Source organism: Salmo salar, chromosome 19, assembly GCF_965601325.2.
Source record: "Salmo salar chromosome 19, fSalSal1, whole genome shotgun sequence".
Lineage (NCBI taxonomy): Eukaryota > Metazoa > Chordata > Actinopteri > Salmoniformes > Salmonidae > Salmo > Salmo salar.
Genome location: NC_138309.1, coordinates 85,103,458 through 85,128,264, shown reverse-complemented (window position 1 = coordinate 85,128,264; position 24,807 = coordinate 85,103,458). Strand labels below are relative to the sequence as shown.

The following is a 24,807-nucleotide window of genomic DNA, read 5'->3' as shown; positions in this document are numbered from 1 at the left end:
CTGCCTTGTGAGTAGGGGAGGAAGGTGAGAGGGTGAGGTCAAAAGAGGAGAGGAGTGGAAAGAAGGAGGCAGAGAGGAATGAGTCAAAGGTAGACGTGGGGAGGTTAAAGTCACCCAGAACTGTGAGAGGTGAGCCATCCTCAGGAAAGGAACTTATCAAGGCGTCAAGCTCATTGATGAACTCTCCAAGGGAACCTGGAGGGTGATAAATGATAAGGATGTTAAGCTTGAAAGGGCTGGTAACTGTGACAGCATGGAATTCAAATGAGGAGATAGACAGATGGGTCAGGGGAGAAAGAGAGAATGTCCACTTGGGAGAGATGAGGATTCCAGTGCCACCACCCCGCTGGCTCGATGCTCTAGGGGTATGTGGTAATCCATGTTTCCGTCAGCGCCAGGAAGTCTAGGGACTGGAGGGTAGCATAGGCTGAGATGAACTCAGCCTTGTTGGCTGCAGACCGGCAGTTCCAGAGGCTGCCGGAGACCTGGAACTCCACGTGGGTCGTGCGCGCTGGGACCACCAGGTTAGAGTGGCAGCGGCCACGCGGTGTGAAGCGTTTGTATGGCCTGTGCAGAGAGGAGAGAACAGGGATAGACAGACACATAGTTGACAAGCTACAGAAGTGTTGTTTCTTGTATTATTGTCTCCTGTGTCTTTAGAGAACTGTTTCACTTTGATATCCTTTTTCTTCTGTCCTGATTTTCTCTTTCTTTTCTTCTGTTAACTAGATATTCTTTGTTGTTCTTCGTTAGCTAGCTAGCTTCTTCCAAAAGAGTCCCTAGCAACTGCTTAGCAACTGGTAAACAATTCAGCTAGCTAAGAATACTACAATTTTATGAAAAATAGTTATTTTTCAAAAGCCTATCTTCTTTGTTTGTTGCTTGTTTTTTCTCCTATTCAGTCTTGCATTTTTCTTACACCCTACCACCACCATCACACCATACCACCATACCACCATCACACCCTACCACCATATCACCATACCACCATACCACCATCACACCCTACCACCCTACCACCATCACACCATACCACCATCACACCATACCACCATACCACCATCACACCCTACCACCCTACCACCATATCACCATACCACCATACCACCATCACACCCTACCACCCTACCACCATACCACCATCACACCATACCACCATCACACCATACCACCATACCACCATCACACCCTACCACCCTACCACCATATCACCATACCACCATACCACCATCACACCCTACCACCCTACCACCATACCACCATCACACCATACCACCATCACACCATACCACCATACCACCATCACACCATACCACCATCACACCCTACCACCCTACCACCCTACCACCACCATCACACCATACCACCATACCACCCTACCACCACCATACCACCCTACCACTAGCATCACACCATACCACAATACCACCCTACCACCACCATCACACCATCACACCCTACCACCACCATCACACCATCACACCATACCACCATACCACCATCACACCCTACCACCCTACCACCACCATCACACCATACCACCATACCACCCTACCACCACCATACCACCATACCACCATCACACCCTACCACCCTACCACCACCATCACACCATACCACCATACCACCCTACCACCACCATCACACCATCACACCCTACCACCACCATCACACCATCACACCATACCACCATACCACCATACCACCCTACCACCACCATACCACCCTACCACCACCATCACACCATCACACCATCACACCCTACCACCACCATCACACCATCACAACATAACACCATCACACCATCACACCCTACCACCACCATCACACCATCATACCATACCACCATACCACCATCACACCATACCACCACCATACCACCCTACCACCACCATACCACCACCATACCACCCTACCACCACCATACCACCACCATACCACCCTACCACCACCATCACACCATACCACCACCATACCACCCTACCACCACCATACCACCACCATACCACCCTACCACCACCATACCACCACCATACCACCCTACCACCACCATCACACCCTACCACCACCATCACACCATCACACGCAGGCTGTCTCAGGACACACCCACACCAAACCCCCGAACAAAAACACTGACTAAGATCAGTTTCCATGACATCTCCCGGCCCACGGAACGGCACAATGATACGTTTCCCCATAGAACACTGACAACACCCTCCGTGGCGTCTGTCTAGACTCCGTGACACACCCAGCCCACACGTCTGTCAGTGAGCCTGGCACATTTCTACTCCTTCAGAGTCAGAGAACAAACAGGGCAATGCATGATCCCTGTGGGCGCCCCAAATGCCACCTTATTCCTTAAGTATGGCCACAGACCTCTGGTCAAAAGTAGTCCACTAACTACAGAGAATTGGGTGCCCTATGGGACCCAGAACCCATGTCAAACCATGAGACGCGCCTAAATAGAACTGTAGGGTTTGTAGGTGGGAACGGGGGCAAGAAGAGGACAGGAGGAGGTGAAGAGAGGAGAGAAGAGGAGGTGAGGACAGTAGGAGAGGAGGCGAGGCAGATGAGAGGAGGTGAGGACAGTAGGAGAGGAGGTGAGGAAGAGGAGAAGAGAGGAGGTGAAGAAAGTAGGAGAGGAGGTGAGGAGGTGAGGAGAGGAGTTGAGGACAGTAGGAGAGGAGGTGAGGAGAGGACAGAAGAGGAGGTGAGGAGAGAAGAGGAGGTGAGGAGAGGATGTGAGGACAGTAGGAGAGGAGGTGAGGACAGTAGGAGGAGGAGAGAAGGTGAGGACAGTAGGAGAGGAGGAGGAGAGGAGGTGAGGACAGTTGGAGAGGAGGAGAGGAGGAGGAGAGGAGGTGAGGACAGTAGGAGAGGAGGAGGAGAGGAGGTGAGGACAGTAGGAGAGGAGGAGGAGAGGAGGTGAGGACAGTTGGAGAGGAGGTAAGGACAGGAGGAGAGGAGGAGGAGAGGAGGTGCGGACAGTAGGAGAGGAGGAGGAGAGAAGGTTAGGACAGTAGGAGAGGAGGAAGAGGAGGTGAGGATAGTAGGAGAGGAGGAGGAGAGGAGGTGAGGACAGTAGGAGAGGAAGAGAGGAGGAGGAGAGGAGGTGAGGACAGTAGGAGAGGAGGAGGTGAGGACAGTAGGACAGGAGGAGAGGAGGAGGAGAGGAGGTGAGGACAGTATGAGGAGGAGAGAAGGTGAGGACAGTTGGAGGAGAGGAGGAGGAGGTGAGGACAGTAGGAGAGGAGGAGGAGAGGAGGTGAGGACAGTTGGAGAGGGGGTGGAGAGGAGGTGAGGACAGTAGGAGTGGAGGAGAGGAGGAGAGGAGGTGAGGACAGTAGGAGAGGAGGAGAGGAGGAGGAGAGGAGGTAAGGACAGGAGGAGAGGAGGAGGAGAGGAGGTGCGGAAAGTAGGAGAGGAGGTGGAGAGGAGGTGAGGACAGTAGGAGAGGAGGAGGAGAGGAGAGGAGGAGAGGAGGTGAGGACAGTAGGAGGAGGAGAGAAGGTGAGGACAGTTGGAGAGGAGAGGAGGAGGAGGTGAGGACAGTAGGAGAGGAGGAGGAGAGGAGGTGAGGACAGTTGGAGAGGAGGAGAGGAGGTAAGGACAGGAGGAGAGGAGGAGGAGGAGGTGAGGATAGTAGGAGAGGAGGAGGAGAGGAGGTGAGGACAGTAGGAGAGGAAGAGAGAAGATGGAAAGTATTTGAGTGATGTAATGTGAACAAGGAGGTCTGAGCCACGGAGAATTTCATCCCCCCACATCAGAGCAAAGCAGAACCTAAGAGCAGAGCTGGGAAGGGTATGGGAGTGTCTCTCTCTCTCTCTCTCTCTCTCTCTCTCTCTCTCTCTCTCTCTCTCTCTCTCTCTCTCTCTCTCTCTCTCTCTCTCTCTCTCTCTCTCTCTCTCTTCTCTCTTGGTGTGTGTGTGTGCGTGCATGTGTTCTCCTCCCTGCAGGTTTCCATGTTATTTAATGTAATTTAGATGAAGAATGACTGACTCTCTCTCTCTCTCTCTCTCTCTCTCTCTCTCTGTTCTAAATAAAGTACCGGAGTCATAATTACTACATTAATCTCATAAATAATATACATCTTTTGAGATGATGTGTTGACAGATCTATAGTGGAATTATCTATATACACACACAAACACACACCCTTTCTCTCTCTCTCTCACACACACACACACACACACACACACACACACACACACACACACACACACACACACACACATCATCATCATCTTCCACACCAGATCCAACCTATTTCATGTGAGGCCATGAGTTACATATTTATTTTTATTTAATTTATTTAACCTTTATTTAACCAGGTAGACTAGTTGAGAACAAGTTCTCATTTACAATTGCGACCTGGCCAAGATAAAGCATAGCAATTCGACACATACTAACAACACAGAGTTACACATGGAATAAACAAACATACAGTCAATAATACAGTAGAACAAAAGAAAACAAAAAGTCTATATACAGTGAGTGGAAATGAGGTGAGATAAGGGAGGTAAGGCAATAAATAGGCCATGGTGGCGAAGAAATTACAATATAGCAATTAGACACTGGAATGGTAGATGTGCAGAAGATTAATGTGCAAGTAGAGATACTGGGGTGCAAAGGAGCAAGATAAATAAATAAATACAGTATGGGGATGAGGTAGGTAGATGGGCTATTTACAGATGGGCTATGTACAGGTGCAGTGATCTGTGAGCTGCTCTGATAGCTGGTACTTAAAGTTAGTGAGGGAGATATGAGTCTCCAGCTTCAGAGATTTTTGCAGTTCGTTCCAGTCATTGGCAGCAGAGAACTGGAAGGAAAGGCAGCCAAAGGAGGAATTGGCTTTGGGGATGACCAGTGAGATATACCTGCTGGAGCGCGTGCTACAGGTGGGTGCTGCTATGGTGACCAGTGAGCCGAGATAAGGCGGGGCTTTACCTAGCAGAGACTTGTAGATGACCTGGAGCCAGTGGGTTTGGCAACAAGTATGAAGCGATGGCCAACCAACGAGAGCGTACAGGTTGCAGTGGTGGGTAGTATATGGGGCTTTGGTGGCAAAACGGATGAGTGAACTCCATGCCTTCGTACGTGATAAAAGCCCTTGCTGTGCCTGTGAGCTGTTACAGTAGCTGTGAGCTGTGAGCAGTGAGCTGTGAGCTGTGAGTAGTGAGTAGTGAGCTGTGAGCTGTTACAGTAGCTGTTAGCTATGAGCAGTGAGCTGTGAGCTATGAGCAGTGAGCTGTTACAGTAGCTGTGAGCTGTGAGCTGTTACAGTAGCTGTGAGCTGTGAGCTGTTACAGTAGCTGTGAGCTGTGAGCAGTGAGCTGTGAGCAGTGTGCAGTGAGCAGTGAGTAGTGAGTAGTGAGCTGTGAGCTGTTACAGTAGTTGTTAGCTATGAGCAGTGAGCTGTGAGCTATGAGCAGTGAGCTGTTACAGTAGCTGTGAGCTGTGAGCTGTTACAGTAGCTGTGAGTAGTGAGCTGTGAGCTGTTACAGTAGCTGTGAGCTGTGAGTAGTGAGCTGTGAGCTGTTACAGTAGCTGTGAGTAGGAGCTGTGAGCTGTTACAGTAGCTGTGAATTGTGAGTAGTGAGCTGTGAGCTGTTACAGTAGCTGTGAGCTGTGAGCTGTTACAGTAGCTGTGAGCTGTTACAGTAGCTGTGAGCTGTGAGCTGTTACAGTAGCTGTGAGCTGTGAGCTGTTACAGTAGCTGTGAGCTGTGAGTAGTGAGCTGTGAGCTGTTACAGTAGCTGTGAGCTGTGAGCTGTTACAGTAGTGTAACCGATGTGAAATGGCTAGTTAGTTAGCGGTGGTGCACGCTAATAGCGTTTCAATTGGGTGACGTCACTCGCTCTGAGACTTGAAGTAGGGTTTCCCCTTGCGTTGCAAGGGCCGCGGCTTTTGTGGCGCGATGGGTAACGATGCTTCGTGGGGTGTCAGTTGTTGATGTGTACAGAGGGTCCCTGGTTCGAGCCCGGGTTGGGGCGAAGAGAGGGACGGAACCTACACTGTTACAGTAGCTGTGAGCTGTTACAGTAGCTGTGAGCTGTGAGCAGTTAGCTGTTAGCTGTGAGCTATTATAGTAGCAGTGAGCTGTGAGCTGTTATAGTAGCTGTGAGCAGTGAGCTGTTACAGTAGCTGTGAGCTGTGAGCAGTTAGCTGTTAGCTGTGAGCTGTTACAGTAGCTGTGAGCTGTGAGCTGTTACAGTAGCTGTTAGACGTGGTTTGGTGTCTGGGAGGTTGCAATGCGTTGCATCCCAAATGGCACCTTGTTCACTATGTGGCGTATTCATTTTTACCAGGGCCCTTAGGGATTCTCATATGTCTCTGGTTAAAAGTAGTGCACTATGTAGGGAATAGGGTGCCATTTGGGACTGCCCTAGAACAGCAGGCTCTAGCCTAGTGCCATTATGAAACAGGTTGATGCTCTAGTGTCTACTAAATACTGGGCTCTACTTAACAATATATCTGACAGATATCACAAACAGGGAAACACATACAGTACGCATACTGACAAACACCCATCTGAGGATCTGTATTTTTATCCATCTACAGTGAATATATATAAAGTATCAGTCAAAAGTTTGGACACACCTACTCATTCAAGGGTTTTTCTTTATTTTTACTATTTTCTACATCTCAATTGGGTTGAGGTCGGGTGATTGTAGAGGCCAGGTCATCTGATGCAGCACTCCATCACTTTCCTTCTTGGTCAAATAGCCCTTACACAGCCTGGAGGTGTGTTGGGTCATTGTCCTGGTGAAAAACAAATGATAGTCCCACTAAGCGCAAACCAGATGGGATGGCGTATCGCTGCAGAATGCTGTGGTAGCCATGCTGGTTAAGTGTGCCTTGAATTCTAAATAAATCACAGACTTTTGTCACCAGCAAAGCACCCCGACACCATCACACCTCCTCCTCCATGCTTCACGGTGGGAACCACACATGCTGAGATCATCTGTTCACCTACTCTGTGTCTCACAAAGACTCGGCGGTTGGAACCAAAAAGCTCTAATTTGGACTCATCAGACCAAAGGACAGATTTCCACTGGTCTAATGTCCACTGATCGTGTTTCTTGGCCCAAGCAAGTCTCTTCTTCTTATTGGTGTCCTTTAGTAGTGGTTTCTTTGCAAAAAATTGACCATGAAGGCCTGATTCACGCAGTCTCCTCTGAACAGTTGATGTTGAGATGTGTCTGTTACTTGAACTCTGTGAAGCATTTATTTGGGCTGCAATTTCTGAGGCTGGTAACTCTAATGAACAGAGGTAACTCTGGGTCTTCCATCCCTCTGGCGGTCCTCATGAGAGCCAGTTTCATCATAACGCTTGATGATTTTGCGACTGCACTTGAAGAAACTTTAAAAGTTCTTGACATTTTTCAGATTGACTGACCTTCATGTCTTAAAGTAATGACGGATTGTAATTTATCTTTGCTTATTTGAGCTGTTCTTGCCATAATATGGACTTGGTATTTTACCAAACAGGGCTATCTTCTGTATACCACCCGTACCTTGTCACAACACAACTGATTGGCTCAAATGTATTAAGAAGGAAAGAAATGCCACAAATTAACTTTTAACAAGGCACACCTGTTAATTGAAATGCATTCCAGGCTATCAAATCAAAATGAAATCAAATTTATTTATATAGCCCTTCGTACATCAGCTGATATCTCAAAGTGCTGTACAGAAACCCAGCCTAAAACCCCAAACAGCAAGCAAAGCATGTGAAAGAAGCACGGTGGCTAGGAAAAACTCCCTAGGAAAAACTCCCTAGAAAGGCCAAAAACCTAGGAAGAAACCTAGAGAGGAACCAGGCTATGAGGGGTGGCCAGTCCTCTTCTGGCTGTGCAGGGTGGATATTATAACAGAACATGGTCAAGATGTTAAAATGTTCATAAATGACCAGCATGGTCAAATAATAATAATCATAGTAGTTGTCGAGGGTGCAACAAGCACGTCCGGTTATGGCATGCCCTACTGAAAACACCATGGAAACAGGAGAATTCAGACAAGACAGTGGCTGCTATTGCATCACTGGCCACTAGAGGTCACACTAACCTCATACACACAAGTTTCAAAGTTCATTCGCCACGTGCGCAGGATACAACAGGTGTTAAGCAGCACAGTGAAGTTCTTACCTTGAGAACTCGTAACAATGCAGTGATAATAATAATAACAATAACAATAATATTCATAATAATATTCATAATAATAAAAAATACTAATAATATTATTCATAATACTACTACTAATAATAGTATTCATAATAATAATAGTATTCATAATAATAATAGTATTCATATTAATAATAATAATAGTAATAATAATAATAATATTAATAATAATAATAATAGTATTCATAATAATAATAGTATTCATAATAATAACAATAATAATAATAATAATAGTAATAATAATAATAGTAATAATAATATTAATAATAATAATAGTAATAATAATAACAATAATAATAATAGTAATAATAATAATAGTAATAATAATATTAATAATAATAATAATAGCAATAATAATAACAATAATAATAGTATTCATAATAATAATAGTATTCATAATAATAACAATAGTAATAATGATAATAATAGCATTCATAATAGTAATAATAATAATATTAATAATAATAGTAATAATATAATAACACCAGTAATAATAGTAATAATAATAATATAAATAATAATAATAGTAATAATAATAACAGTAATAATAATAGTTAATAATAATAATAGTAATAATAATATTAATAATAATAATAATAGCATTCATAATAATATTAATAATAATAGTAATAATAATAATAACACCAGTAATAATAGTAATAATAATAATATAAATAATAATAATAGTAATAATAATAACAGTAATAATAATGTTAATAATAATAATAGTAATAATAATAATAGTAATAATAATAACAGTAATAATAATAACAATAATAATAATAACAATAATAATATTATTAATAATAATACTAGTAATAATAGTAATAATAATAATTGTAATAATAACAATAATAATAATAATAGTAATACTAATAATAATAACAATAATAATAATAATAAATAATAATAATAATAACAATAATAGTAAGAAGAAGAAGATAGAAAATAATCCCAAATTTAATAAAACATTTAAGTAAGAATAAAAACCTCACAAGAACTACGATGACAGTTAAAGAAACAAATTGTTGCAAATGTATTAAAAAAAAACGAAATACCTAATTTGCCCTCAAAACAAACTCAATTCGTCAGGGCATGGACTCTACATGGTGTCGAAAGCGTTCCACAGGGATGCACCATCAATAAGACTGATAGACCTCTCTACCATCTCTGTCTCTCTGAATCTCTCTACTCTCCTGCGCCAGTCTGGCAGGCCACTCAGTAAGACTGATAGACCTCTCTAACATCTCTACCATCTCTGTCTCTCTGAATCTCTCTACTCTCCTGCGCCAGTCTGGCAGGCCACTCAGTAAGACTGATAGACCTCTCTAACATCTCTACCATCTCTGTCTCTCTGAATCTCTCTACTTTCCTGCGCCAGTCTGGCAGGCCACTCAGTAAGACTGATAGACCTCTCTAACATCTCTACCATCTCTGTCTCTCTGAATCTCTCTACTCTCCTGCGCCAGTCTGGCAGGCCACTCAGTAAGACATCTTTATACATCAATGATGTTGCTCTTGCTGCTGGTGATTCTCTGATCCACCTCTACGCAGACGACACCATTCTGTATACTTCTGGCCCTTCTTTGGACACTGTGTTAACTAACCTCCAGACGAGCTTCAATGCCATACAACTCTCCTTCCATGTCCATCAACTGCTCTTAAATGCAAGTAAAACGAAATGCATGCTCTTCAACCGATCGCTGCCCGCACTTGCCCACCCGTCCAGCATCACTACTCTGGACGGTTCTGACTTAGAATATGTGGACAACTACAAATACCTAGGTGTCTGGTTAGACTGTAAACTCTCCTTCCAGACTCACATTAAGCATCTTCAATCCAAAATTAAATCTAGAATTGGCTTCCTATTTCGCAACAAAGCATCCTTCACTCATGCTGCCAAACATATCCTCGTAAAACTGACTATCCTACCGATCCTCGACTTCGGCGATGTCATTTACAAAAAAGCCTCCAACACTCTACTCAGCAAATTGGATGCAGTCTATCAAAGTGCCATCCGTTGTGTCACCAAAGCCCCATATACTACCCACCACTGTGACCTGTATGCTCTCGTTGGCTGGCCCTCGCTTCATATTAGTCGCCAAACTCGCTGGCTCCAGGTCATCTACAAGTCTCTGCTAGGTAAAGCCCCACCTTATCTCAGCTCACTGGTCACGATAGCAGCACCCACTCGTAGCACGCGCTCCAGCAGGTATATTTCACTGGTCACCCCAAAAGCCAATTCCTCATTTGGCTGCCTTTCCTTCCAGTTCTCTGCTGCCAATGACTGGAACGAATTGCAAAAATCACTGAAGCTGGAGACTCATATCTCCCTCACTAACTTTAAGCATCAGCTGTCAGAGCAGCTCACAGATCACTGCACCTGTACATAGCCCATCTGTAAACAGCCCATCCAACTACCTCATCCCCATACTGTTATTTATTTTTTGCTCCTTTGCACCCCAGTATCTCTACTTGCACATTCATCTTCTGCACATCTATTACTCCAGTGTTTAATTGCTAAATTGTAATTATTTCGCCACTATGGCCTATTTATTGCCTTACCTCCCTTATCTTACCTCATTTGCACACACTGTATATAGACTTTAATATTGTGTTATTGACTGTACGCTTGTTTATTCTATGTGTAACTCTGTGTTGTTGTTTTTGTCGCACTGAGAGTACATAGTGGCAGAATACCTGACCACTGTGACTGACCCAAGCTTAAGGAAAGCTTTGACTATGTACAGACTCAGTGAGCATAGCCTTGCTATTGAGAAAGGCCGTCGTAGGCAGACCTGGCTCTCAAGAGAAGATATTGTCGTGTCTTTGGCTATGCCGGATTAAGTCATATGACATGCTATTCTATAAAATCCTTTCTCTGTAATTAATATTACCTGATTGAGCTAATCATGTAAATGTAATTAACTAGAAAGTCGGGACACCACGGAATAGTGTTTATAGAGCCGTTATCTTCCGAATAAACTCTTAAAGACCTAGTAATATTTTACATCAATGTCACGCCCTGACCAGGTGAACTCGGGTATTTTGGGTCAGGGTGTGTCATGTTGGGTATTTTTCCTGGGTTTGTTTTCTAGGTTTGCGTTATAGCCTTGTGTTAGCTCTATGGGGTTTATTTCTATGTTGGGTTCTGTTGATTCCCAATCAGAGACAGCTGTCGCTAGTTGTCTCTGATTGGGATCACATTTAAGTTCCTTTTTCCCCCCACGCTGTTTGTGGGGTGTTGCCTCTTGTGTTTGAGCAGTTAACGTATCGGCCTTGTCTTGATTTTGTGTACGTGTTTATTTCAGTGTAAAGAATAAACATGTGTTCGCTCCCAGCTGCGTTTTGGTCCGCTTCCTCGTCACCCGACGACGATCGTTACAATCAATAGCAGTCATTATTAATCGTCACCTTATTTTCAGTCTCATATGAAAGTTGTAAATTCTTGGTTATCTTCACGAACTCTGGCTAACAAGTTGAGTCAGCAATACAAAATTGGGTTTAATTATTTATTTACCAAATACCTAACTAATCACACAGAATTACATATACACAGAATACAAATGATGTCATACAGAAAACGTCCCTGGTGGACGGAACCTGTTTGATGGCTGGTTACACAAAGAAAGGGGGTTGGGCTTGAATGAAAGAGCGGGAAGACTGAGGAACAAAAGAAACAGCTATGCTATCGTAAATACAGTATCTTATGCATTCTAATTTACCGCCCATTTGGAAAAGGAAAATGCAATAAATAATTTAGAATGAGCTGCGCTTCGGTAGGTTGGTCGTAGATGCTGGCCGGGTTGGCTAACAGAGATCTTCCTGTCCTCGGAAGAATGTCTCTGGTGGTAAATTGGATACGTTGTAGTATCTTCGTTGTGTGTTAGACTGGATACGTCGTCCGTCCTTTGATAGCCCACGTTTACAGCGGCCGCTGCTAACTCCACGGCTAGGAAGTATCACTTCTGTAGTGAATAAAAGTTCAAAGTTCATACCATTCACAACCAAAGCTCACGCTGAGGTTGGCTTAGTTCTGTACTTGACATGTGAGTCCTTTTAACGCAGAGGCTGCAGACCTCACGTACCCGGAGCACAAGGTTACATTTTGTCACTGGCTTATATAGTGGCGAGGGGAGGAGGGTGTGTTTCATAGTTTATAACCAATGTCTCTTCACAGGGGCGGGCCACTGATCAAGCAGGGCTCTTTCCTTATGAAAACCCAATTCGCTCATTTGGAAGCTAAAATTACATTTAATCTTCTAACAAACAGTTTCAATATCAAACATTTAAATTGCACAACAATTCCATGTGAATCTGATAACTAGAATGTGTGGACTTTCCCAGGTACAGTTTATGACGTCCTGTCATCAGTCATAATGTCTCAGATGACAACCGAACTGACATCATATTCATTAAGTACCTGGTATATTTCCAACTGGTTCTATTACCGAAATATGGTTCCTTTCCCCCCACTTGTTTGATGTTCCCAGACTCTCTATATTTAACAAAGGCTATTCAACAGTCCTTCAGTAGAGTCAGAGAGAGAGGGGAAGGGAGAAAGGTATTTATGGGGGGTCATAAACCTTACCAACAGGCCAACGTCATGACAACAGGCTATATGCACACTGCCCACAAAATGAGGTGGAAACTGAGCTGCACTTCCTAACCTCCTGCCAAATGGACGACCCATATTTCCCTCAGATTACACAGATTAAAAGAATTCAAAAACAAACCCGATGTTGATAAACTCCCATATCTACTGGGTGAAATACCACAGTGTGCCATCACAGCAGCAATATTTGTGACCTGTTGCCACAAGAAAAGGGCAACCAGTGAAGAACAAACACCATTGTAAATACCTCCAATATTTATATGTCTATTTATCTACCTCTACTACTCGTACTACAACTAGTTGCACATTGCTAAAATACTGTACACAGCTGATAATATACCATATACCAAATGTCTTTATCTTTTTGAAACCTTTTTAGTGCTTTTGGTTTTTATTTACTGTTAAATTCTAATACTCTTTAGTTGATGCTGTTACATTTGTTTATTTCACTTGTTTACCAATAAAGCCCCTTTGAATTGAATTTTGAGAGAGAGAGAGAATCATAGACAGAGAGAAAGAGGAAGAGAGAAAGAGGAAGAGTGAGAAAGAGAGAGAGAACGATAGACAGAAAGAGGAATAGAGGAAGAGAGAGGAAGAGAGAGAGAACGATAGACAGAAAGAGGAATAGAGGAAGAGAGAGAGAGAGAGAGAGGTAAAGAGAGAGAGAGAGAGAGGGGGGGGTAAAGAGAGAGAGGTAAAGAGAAGAAGAGAGCGAGGTAAAGAGAGGTAGAGAGAGAGAGTTAAAGAGAGAGAGAGGAAGGGAGAGAGAGGTAAAGAGAGAGAGAGAGAGAGAGAGAGAGGGGGGGGGTAAAGAGAGAGAGGTAAAGAGAAGAAGAGAGCGAGGTAAAGAGAGGTAGAGAGAGAGAGTTAAAGAGAGAGAGAGGAAGAGAGAGAGAGGTAAAGAGAGAGAGAGAGAGGGGGGGGTAAAGAGAGAGAGGTAAAGAGAAGAAGAGAGCGAGGTAAAGAGAGGTAGAGAGAGAGAGGTAAAGAGAGAGAGAGGAAGAGAGAGAGAGGTAAAGAGAGAGAGAGGAAGAGAGAGAGAGGAAGAGAGAGAGAGGTAAAGAGAGAGAGAGAGAGAGACAGAGAGAGAGGGCTCCCTGTAGAGGAAAGGCTGTGTAACCACTGCACAACAGCAGAACCTGAGACGGAGCTGCATTTCCTGACAAAATGTCAAAAATATAAAACTATTAGAGAGTGTCATTTTCCCAAATTTGAGGATAGGCTACCCGTCCTGTTGGGGGAGGACGCAGAGAGCTGTGTGTTGGCAGCGCACTACATTGCTGCCTGCCATAAGTTGATGGACAGTGTCTGACAGACCAATAAACCAGCACATGTCCTCTACTGTATGCTTATTGTTATTGTTGAATGTATGGTTATTTTGACCCTTGGTTATTGTTGTTACTGTTGTCCCGTTGACAATTTTGATTCTCATTTTTATTATTTTTATATTGTAAATATCCAAAATAAGCTTTGGCAATATGTACATTGTTATGTCATGCCAATAAAGCGAATTTAATTGAATTGAATTGAATTGAGAGGTAGAGACAGAGAGAGAGAGAGAGAGAGAGAGAGAGAGAGAGAGAGAGAGAGAGAGAGAGCGAGAGAGAGAGAGAGAGAGAGAGAGAGGTAGAGAGGTAGAGAGAGCGAGAGAGAGGTAGAGAGAGAGAGGTAGAGAGAGAGAGGTAGAGAGAGAGAGAGAGAGAGAGGAGGAGAGAGAGGTAGAGAGTGTGTGTGTGTGACTATCTAGTTACATGTATTATCCATGTTGTATTTTCCATGTCAGCCGTAGTGAGGAAGCTCAATGACCCTCAGTAAAAATAGTCATTAATGTCACTGATGTGTTTTGACATTGGTATCTGTGAATCAGGGAATCTGTATTGGGTCTGATTTGTTTTTGTACTTGTTAGTATTATTGAACAGGAAGGAAGAAGACAGACCCAGCAGCTCCATGACGTCGTCCTCGTCCTCCATCTCTTCCTCAGTGAGTGAGGGGGCGGAGTCAAAGGAATCTTGGGACAACATGGCCGCCAGGAGCCTCTTGTGGTGCTGCTGCTGCTGCTTCTGCTGCTGCTGCTTCAACCCTTTACTCTTCCCACTGCAGACACAGGAAGGGGAGTTGTTACAACAGGAAGGGGAGTGGTTACAACAGGAAGGGGAGTGGTTACAACAGGAAGGGGAGTGGTTCAAACAGTAAGGGGAGTGGTTTAAACATGAAGGGGAGTGGTTACAACAGGAAGGGGAGTGGTTACAACAGGAAGGGGAGTGGTTCAAACAGTAAGGGGAGTGGTTACAACAGGAAGGGGAGTGGTTACAACAGGAAGGGGAGTGGTTAAAACAGGAAGGGGAGTGGTTACAACAGGAAGGGGAGTGGTTACAACAGGAAGGGGAGTGGTTCAAACAGTAAGGGGAGTGGTTACAACAGGAAGGGGAGTGGTTCAAACAGGGAGGGTAGGGTTAAACTACGAAGGGGATGAGTTAGAGGGGACCTAGGTTAGGTTAGACGTTGGATAGGATATTATAACCACAGCCAAGAGTTTTTCCTGGTACGTTTAGATGTCCAGGACAAAGGGTGGCAGGTTGCCTAGCGGGTAGAGCTTTCCGTCAGTCAGTAACGGTTGATCGTTTTGAATCCCAGAGCTGACAAGGTGAAAAAACGGTTATTATTATTATCATTGTCAGTGTGTCTCTGTCCTAGCCAGCTCCTTAGTCATGCCAAACATATTGGCTACAGGTGAAACAGACTGGCACCAAAGCTGACAGAGAGAGAGAGAGAGAGACAGAGACAGAGACTACTAGACAATTGAAAACCTGTATGCAGGCTATGGGAGAACTGGGACATTTTCAGCTTCCAGGAATTGTGTACAGATCCTTGTGACATGGGGCCGTGTATTATCATACTGAAACTTGAGGTGATGGATGCGGATGAATGGCACGACAATGGGCCTCAGGATCTCATCACTGTATCTCTGTGCATTCAAATTATCATCGATAAATGCAATTGCGTTCGTTGTCTGTAGCTTATTCCTGCCCCATACCATAACCCCACCACCACCATGGGGCACCTCTGTTCACAACGTTGACATCAGCAAACCACTCACTCACTCACTCAACGCCTTACACGCTGTCTGCCATAGAAACCGTAATTCATCCAACTGAAGGTGAGCATTTGCCCACTGAAGTCGGTTACGACGCCAAACTGCAGTCAGGTCAAGACCCTGGTGAGGACGACGAGCACGCAGATGAGCTTCCCTGATGTGGTGATCCTTGGTGGACATTCCTGAGATTTTCTTCGACATTGTGTTGTTGTGACAAAACGGCACATTTTAGAGTGGCTTTTTATTGTCCCCAGCACAAGGCGCACCTGTGTAATGATCATACTGTTGTAAATCAGCTACTTGATATGCCACACCTGTCAGGTGGATGGATTATCTTGGGTAAAGGAGAAATGCTCACGAACAGGGATGTAAACACATTGGTGAACAACATTTTAGAGAAAGAAGCTTTTTTGTCCGTATGGAACATTTCTGGGATCTTTTATTTCAGCTCATGAAACATAGAACCAACACTTTACATGTTGCGTTTTATATTTCTGTTCAATGTATATTATTATATATTATTGTATTATACGGTGCCTTTGGAAAGTATTTAGACCCCTTGACTTGTTACGTTACAACCTCACTATAAAATTGATTAAATCGTTTTTTCCCCTCATTAATCTAAACACAATACCCCTTAATGACAAATCAAAAAATGTTTTTTTTTATTTGTGCTAATTTATAAAATAAAAAAAACTGAAATATCACATTTACATAAGTATTCAGACCCTTTACTCAGTACTTTGTTGAAACACCTTTGGCAGCGATTACAGCCTCGAGTCTTCTTGGGTATGACGCTACAAGCTTGGCACACCTGTATTTGGGGAGTTTCTCCCATTCTTCTCTGCAGATCCTCTCAAGCTCTGTCAGGTTGGATGGGGAGCGTCGCTGCACAGCTATTTTCATGTCTCTCCACAGATGTTTGATCGGGTTCAAGTCCGGGCTCTGGCTGGGCCACTCAAGGACATTCAGAGACTTGTCCTGAAGCCACTCCTGTGTTGTCTTGTCTGTGTGCTTAGGGTTGTTGTCTTGTTGGAAGGTGAACCTTCGCCCCAGTCTGAGGTCCTGAGCGCTCTGGAACAGGTTTTCATCAAGGATCTCTCTGTACTTTGTTCCGTTCATCTTTGCCTCGATCGTGACTAGTCTCCCAGTCCCTGCCGCTGAAAAACATCCTCACAGCATGATTCTGCCACCACCATACTTCACTGTAGGGATGGTGCCAGGTTTCCTCCAAACATGACGCTTGGCATTCATCAGAGGCCTAATTGGTGGAGTGCTGCAAAGATGGTTGTCCTTGTGGATGGTTATCCTATCTCCACAGAGGGACTCTAGAGCTCTGTCAGAGTGACCATCAGGTTCTTGGTCACCTCCCTGACCATGGCCCTTCTCCCCAGATGGCTCAGTTTGCCGGGTGGCCAATTCTAGAAAGAGTCTTGGTGGTTGTGAACATCTGCAATTTAGAAATGATGGAGGCCACTGTGTTCTTGGGGACCTTCAATGCTGCAGAAATGTTTTGGTACACTCCCCAGATCTGTGCCTTGACATGATCATGTCTCGGGAACTCTAAGGACAATTCAACCTCATGTCTTGGTTTTTGCTCTGACATGCCCTGTCAACTGTGGGACCTTATATAGACAGGTGTGTGCCTTTCCAAATCATGTCCAAACAATTTTACCACAGGTGGACTCCATTCAAGTTGTAGAAACATCTCAAGAATGACCAAGGGAAACAGGATGCACCTGAGCTCAATTTCAAGTCTCATAGTAAAGGGTTTGAATACTTACGTAAATAAAGTATTTCTGTTTCAAATTTTTCATACATTTGCAAAAAAAAAATCTAAAAACTTGTTTTCACGATCTCATTATGGGGTATTGTGATGTCATTATGGGGTATTGTGATGTCATTATGGGGTATTGTATGTAGATTGATGAGAATAGTTTTTTTTTGTTAACTCCATTTTAGAATAAGGATGTAAACGTAATAAAATATTTGATAAAGTGAAGCTGTAACTGAACTAAATAGTTCCCAAGGTACTGAACAACAATATAAATACAACATGCAAAGTATTGGTCTCATGTTTCATCATCTGAAATAAAACACCCCAGAAATGTTCCATCTTAATTGGCACATATAAGTTCAGTATATATTATAATTATAATATAATTATATTATAATATATTCCCGATATATTCTAATACATCCCACACACATCTTTCCCCAATCTGGTACCCCAAACAACAGGATGTCTCCCACTAATCAAACGATAGAGTAACCTAATGAGGTTTAAAAAAGCTGTGTGTGTGTGTGTGTGTGTGTGTGTGTGTGTGTGTGTGTGTGTGATTTATGATTTAATATCTGATCCTCTCTAATTAGCTACATCCCCAAATGGTCACCTAACACGGAGCGCGCACACACACACACACACACACACACACACACACACACACACACACACACACACACACACACACACACACAAACACCGCCTCCTCACAATCCCACAGTTAATATCACCACGGCAACATCTGGAAGCGGGCCTTGGAGAGAGAGGAGGGGGACCTGTGCAGTTTTACAAAAACATTCATTTAGATTAGATTGGATTACTTTAATAGTAGTGGGGTGATATAACACCAGAAGACAGGTATCCCCTTACATAGACCGACTTTGTCAGCCTGAGTGCCAGTCGGTTTGTGCCATCATGCCAACTCATTGTCACTAACCGTCATGACGAACAGTCTGGCTTTCTAAACGTTTGGCTTCAAGAAGGAGAGCAACGGAGATGGAAAGAGCACAAACAGATCTGGGACCAGGCTAGCAATAACTTGGGAATGTAAAAAGCGTCTGGAGCCTAGCTAAATGAGGTTAGCTGTAGTAGTCAGTGGTAAATTGGGTACAGCGTCATTCAAAACAGAAGTTTGATCCTGGTTGTGAAATAGGATTAAAGCTGCTGATTCCAAGGGGTATTCCTGAGGCTACTGGAATGACGACAAACAAGTCTGCGTCCCAATCGTCACCCCAATCCCTTTATAATGCACTACCTTTGACCAGAGCCCATGACCAGAGCCCTATGGGTAGTGCACTATATAGGGACTAGGGTGCCTTTCAGGACAAAGACAAAGTCACCCCTCTCTATTCCAGCTAGAGCATAAATCAATCACACACACACACACACACACACACACACACTCCTCCCCTCTCCTCCACACACACACACACATACACCCTTCCCTTTCTCTCCTACCTTCCGGCAGGGCTGCAATCAGCGCTCCCCCAAGCCTCAGTCTTGGTTCTGGGGACTGGGGGTTGGAGCATCTCTGCTGCCAGTGGGTCGGGGTCTTCCTCCTCCCTGCCCACCCACTCCCCCACCACCCTGGGCTGCAGCACTGAGTTATACCCCCCCAGATTCTGGACGGAGGGGGAGAAAGGGAGAGAAAGAGAGAGATTGTCATATGGACATTACATTCAAAATGTTTGACGATGATACTTCCTTGCCAGATATTAAATATAGACGCTATCAAAACCAAGAGGGAGGTATCATGAGACATCATGAGAATGACTGAAGTGCAATACAACCCAAACATCAATACAACCCAAACATCAATACAACTCAATACAACCCAAACATCAATACAACCCAAACATCAATACAACCCAATACAACCCAAACATCAATACAACCCAAACATCAATACAACCCAAACATCAATACAACCCAAACATCAATACAACCCAAACATCAATACAACCCAAACATCAATACAACCCAAATCATCAACCCAAACATCAATACAACCCAATACAACCCAAACATCAATACAACCTCAATACAACCCAATACAACCCAAACATCAATACAACCCAAACATCAATACAACCCAAACATCAATACAACCCAAACATCAATACAACCCAAACATCAATACAACCCAAACAACCTCAATACAACCCAAACATCAATACAACCCAATACAACCCAAACATCAATACAACCCAATACAACCCAATCATCAATACAACCCAAACATCAATACAACCCAATACAACCCAAACATCAATACAACCCAAACATCAATACAACCCAATACAACCCAAACATCAATACAACCCAAACATCAATACAACCCAAACATCAATAAAACCCAAACATCAATACAACTCAATACAACCCAATACAACCCAAACATCAATACAACCCAATCATCAATACAACCCAAACATCAATACAACTCAATACAACCCAATACAACCCAAACATCAATACAACCCAATCATCAATACAACCCAAACATCAATACAACCCAAACATCAATACAACCCAAACATCAATACAACCCAATACAACCCAATCATCAATACAACCCAAACATCAATACAACCCAATACAACCCAAACATCAATACAACCCAAACATCAATACAACCCAATACAACCCAAACATCAATACAACCCAAACATCAATACAACCCAAACATCAATACAACCCAATACAACCCAAACATCAATACAACCCAATACAACCCAATCATCAATACAACCCAAACATCAATACAACCCAATACAACCCAAACATCAATACAACCCAAACATCAATACAACCCAATACAACCCAAACATCAATACAACCCAAACATCAATACAACCCAAACATCAATACAACCCAAACATCAATACAACCCAATACAACCCAAATATCAATACAACCCAATACAACCCAAACATCAATACAACCCAAACATCAATACAACCCAATACAACCCAAACATCAATACAACCCAAACATCAATACAACCCAAACATCAATACAACCCAATACAACCCAAATCAATACAACCCAATACAACCCAAACATCAATACAACCCAAACATCAATACAACCCAAACATCAATACAACCCAATACAACCTCAATACAACCCAATACAACCCAACCATCAATACAACCCAAACATCAATACAACCCAATACAACCCAATACAACCCAATTATCAATACAACCCAATACAACCCAAACATCAATACAACCCAATACAACCCAATACAACCCAATTATCAATACAACCCAATACAACCCAAACATCAATACAACCCAAACATCAATACAACCCAAACATCAATACAACTCAATACAACCCAATACAACCCAAACATCAATACAACCCAAACATCAATACAACCCGAAACATCAATACAACCCAAACATCAATACAACCCAATACAACCCAAACATCAATACAACCCAATACAACCCAAACATCAATACAACCCAATACAACCCATTCATCAATACAACCCAAACATCAATACAACCCAATACAACCCAATACAACCCAATTATCAATACAACCCAATACAACCCAAACATCAATACAACCCAATACAACCCAATACAACCCAATTATCAATACAACCCAATACAACCCAAACATCAATACAACCCAAACATCAATACAACCCAAACATCAATACAACCCAAACATCAATACAACCCAAACATCAATACAACCCAAACATCAATAGAACCCAATACAACCCAAACATCAATACAACCCAAACATCAATACAACCCAATACAACCCAAACATCAATACAACCCAAACATCAATACAACCCAAACATCAATACAACCCAAACATCAATACAACTCAATACAACCCAATACAACCCAAACATCAATACAACCCAAACATCAATACAACCCAAACATCAATACAACCCAAACATCAATACAACCCAAACATCAATACAACCCAAACATCAATACAACCCAAACATCAATACAACCCAATACAACCCAAACATCAATACAACCCAATACAACCCAATCATCAATACAACCCAAACATCAATACAACCCAATACAACCCAAACATCAATACAACCCAAACATCAATACAACCCAATACAACCCAAACATCAATACAACCCAAACATCAATACAACCCAAACATCAATACAACCCAAACATCAATACAACTCAATACAACCCAATACAACCCAAACATCAATACAACCCAATCATCAATACAACCCAAACATCAATACAACTCAATACAACCCAATACAACCCAAACATCAATACAACCCAATCATCAATACAACCCAAACATCAATACAACCCAAACATCAATACAACCCAAACATCAATACAACCCAATACAACCCAATCATCAATACAACCCAAACATCAATACAACCCAATACAACCCAAACATCAATACAACCCAAACATCAATACAACCCAATACAACCCAAACATCAATACAACCCAAACATCAATACAACCCAATACAACCCAAACATCAATACAACCCAATACAACCCAATCATCAATACAACCCAAACATCAATACAACCCAATACAACCCAAACATCAATACAACCCAAACATCAATACAACCCAATACAACCCAAACATCAATACAACCCAAACATCAATACAACCCAAACATCAATACAACCCAATACAACCCAAATATCAATACAACCCAATACAACCCAAACATCAATACAACCCAAACATCAATACAACCCAATACAACCCAAACATCAATACAACCCAAACATCAATACAACCCAAACATCAATACAACCCAATACAACCCAAACATCAATACAACCCAAACATCAATACAACCCAAACATCAATACAACCCAAACATCAATACAACCCAAACATCAATACAACCCAATACAACCCAAACATCAATACAACCCAAACATCAATACAACCCAAACATCAATACAACCCAATACAACCCAAACATCAATACAACCCAATACAACCCAATCATCAATACAACCCAAACATCAATACAACCCAATACAACCCAAACATCAATACAACCCAAACATCAATACAACCCAATACAACCCAAACATCAATACAACCCAAACATCAATACAACCCAAACATCAATACAACCCAAACATCAATACAACCCAATACAACCCAAATATCAATACAACCCAATACAACCCAAACATCAATACAACCCAAACATCAATACAACCCAATACAACCCAAACATCAATACAACCCAAACATCAATACAACCCAAACATCAATACAACCCAATACAACCCAAACATCAATACAACCCAAACATCAATACAACCCAAACATCAATACAACCCAAACATCAATACAACCCAAACATCAATACAACCCAATACAACCCAAACATCAATACAACCCAATACAACCCAACCATCAATACAACCCAAACATCAATACAACCCAATACAACCCAATACAACCCAATTATCAATACAACCCAATACAACCCAAACATCAATACAACCCAATACAACCCAATACAACCCAAACATCAATACAACCCAATACAACCCAAACATCAATACAACCCAAACATCAATACAACCCAAACCTCAATGCAACCCAAACCTCAACGCAATAAAAACAATCCCTCTGTCTAGCTGCAGGCATACAGGCAAACACAAAACTATCCACCTGGAGGACTCACCATCGAAAACACAACTGCAATATCTCTGCCTGAGTCCCAAATGGATCCCTATTCACTATAGAGTGCACTACATTTGTCAACCGAAATAACCAAAAATAACCAAAATACCTTCATAAGCTTTTCACAAATTTGTCTTGCCCACTATTTTAGGGCTCTCCGAAGAGACAAGGTGCTGTTCAAATCAAACCAAATACATTTGTATTTGTCACATTCTCCAAATACAACAAGTGTATTTGGTTAAGGGCTTGTAAAGTAAGCATTTGGTTAAGGGCTTGTAAAGTAAGCATTTCACAGGTAAAGTACCTGTGAAATGCTTACTTTACAAGCCCTTAACCAACAGTGCAGTTCAAGAAGAGTTAAGAAAATATTTACCAAATAAAATAAAAGTAAAAACTTTTTAAAGTAACACAATAAAATAACAATAACGAGGCTGTATACAGGAGGTACCGGTACCGAGTCAATGTGCGGGGGTACAGGTTAGTCTAAATAATTTATACATGTAGGTAGGGGTAAAGTGATAATAAACAGTGAGTAGCAGCAGTGTAAAAACAAAGTGGGGGGAGGTCAATGCAAATAGTCCGGGTGTCCATTTGATTAACTGTTCAGCAGTTTTATGGCTTCGAGGTAGAAGCTGTTAAGAAGCCTATTGGTCCTAGACTTTGGTGCTCCGGTACCGCTTGCCCTGCGATAGCAGAAAGAACAGTCTATGACTTGGGTGACTGGAGTCTTTGACAATTTTATGGGCCTTCCTCTGACACCGCCTAGTATATAGGTCCTGGATGTCAGGAAGCTTGGCCCCAGTGATCAAATCAAATGTTATTTGTCTCCCTACAAACTGAGTTCTCTCATTATTGTGTTGAGGTAGAACCAGGGCCAGACAGTGTATAAAAAGATTTTTCTGCTGTGAATCACATCTACACCCGACCAGCCGTACTACAGAAAGAGGAGCTTATTGAAGTTTCACGGTCCCATGAGATTGTTGCATGTCATTATTTTCAGACACACACAGACACACACATATTCCCGTGGGAATCAAACCCTCAACCCTAGCGTTGAAAGCACCATGCTCTACCAACTGAGCTACACACAAAAACCAACAAACAATCATTTTCATGTTGTACATTAAAAAGAAACATGACTGCAGTTGTAAGTAGTTACCTGATCAAGTTCATCAGAAACAGCGATACCTGTGAAGAGCAGAAAAGGGAATCAGCGGGAGGTAAAATGCCACAGAACTTTCAAGCACAAAACTGTAGTCTGTATTTACAAAGGTTCAGGAGTTGGTATAGGTATTAGTACTACGGTTCAGGAGTTAGTATAGGTATTAGTACTAAGGTTCAGGAGGTAGTATAGGTATTAGTACTACGGTTCAGGAGGTAGTATAGGTATTAGTACTACGGTTCAGGAGGTGGTATAGGTATTAGTATTCCTA

At 42.6% G+C, this 24,807-nt stretch overlaps 1 pseudogene across 1 annotated transcript in view; it reads right to left on the bottom strand.

The window, feature by feature from the left end:
• The window catches only part of LOC106579704 (uncharacterized protein C8orf34 homolog), a 154,499-nt pseudogene that overhangs the window by 70,163 nt on the left and 59,529 nt on the right, over positions 1-24,807 (bottom strand). Inside the window, exons 5-7 of the transcript XR_014381715.1 lie at positions 24,534-24,562; positions 19,115-19,297; positions 14,735-14,864 (exon numbers count right to left, since the gene is read on the bottom strand). The product of XR_014381715.1 is annotated as an uncharacterized protein C8orf34 homolog (transcript). The remainder of the gene's footprint in view (positions 1-14,734; positions 14,865-19,114; positions 19,298-24,533; positions 24,563-24,807) is intronic.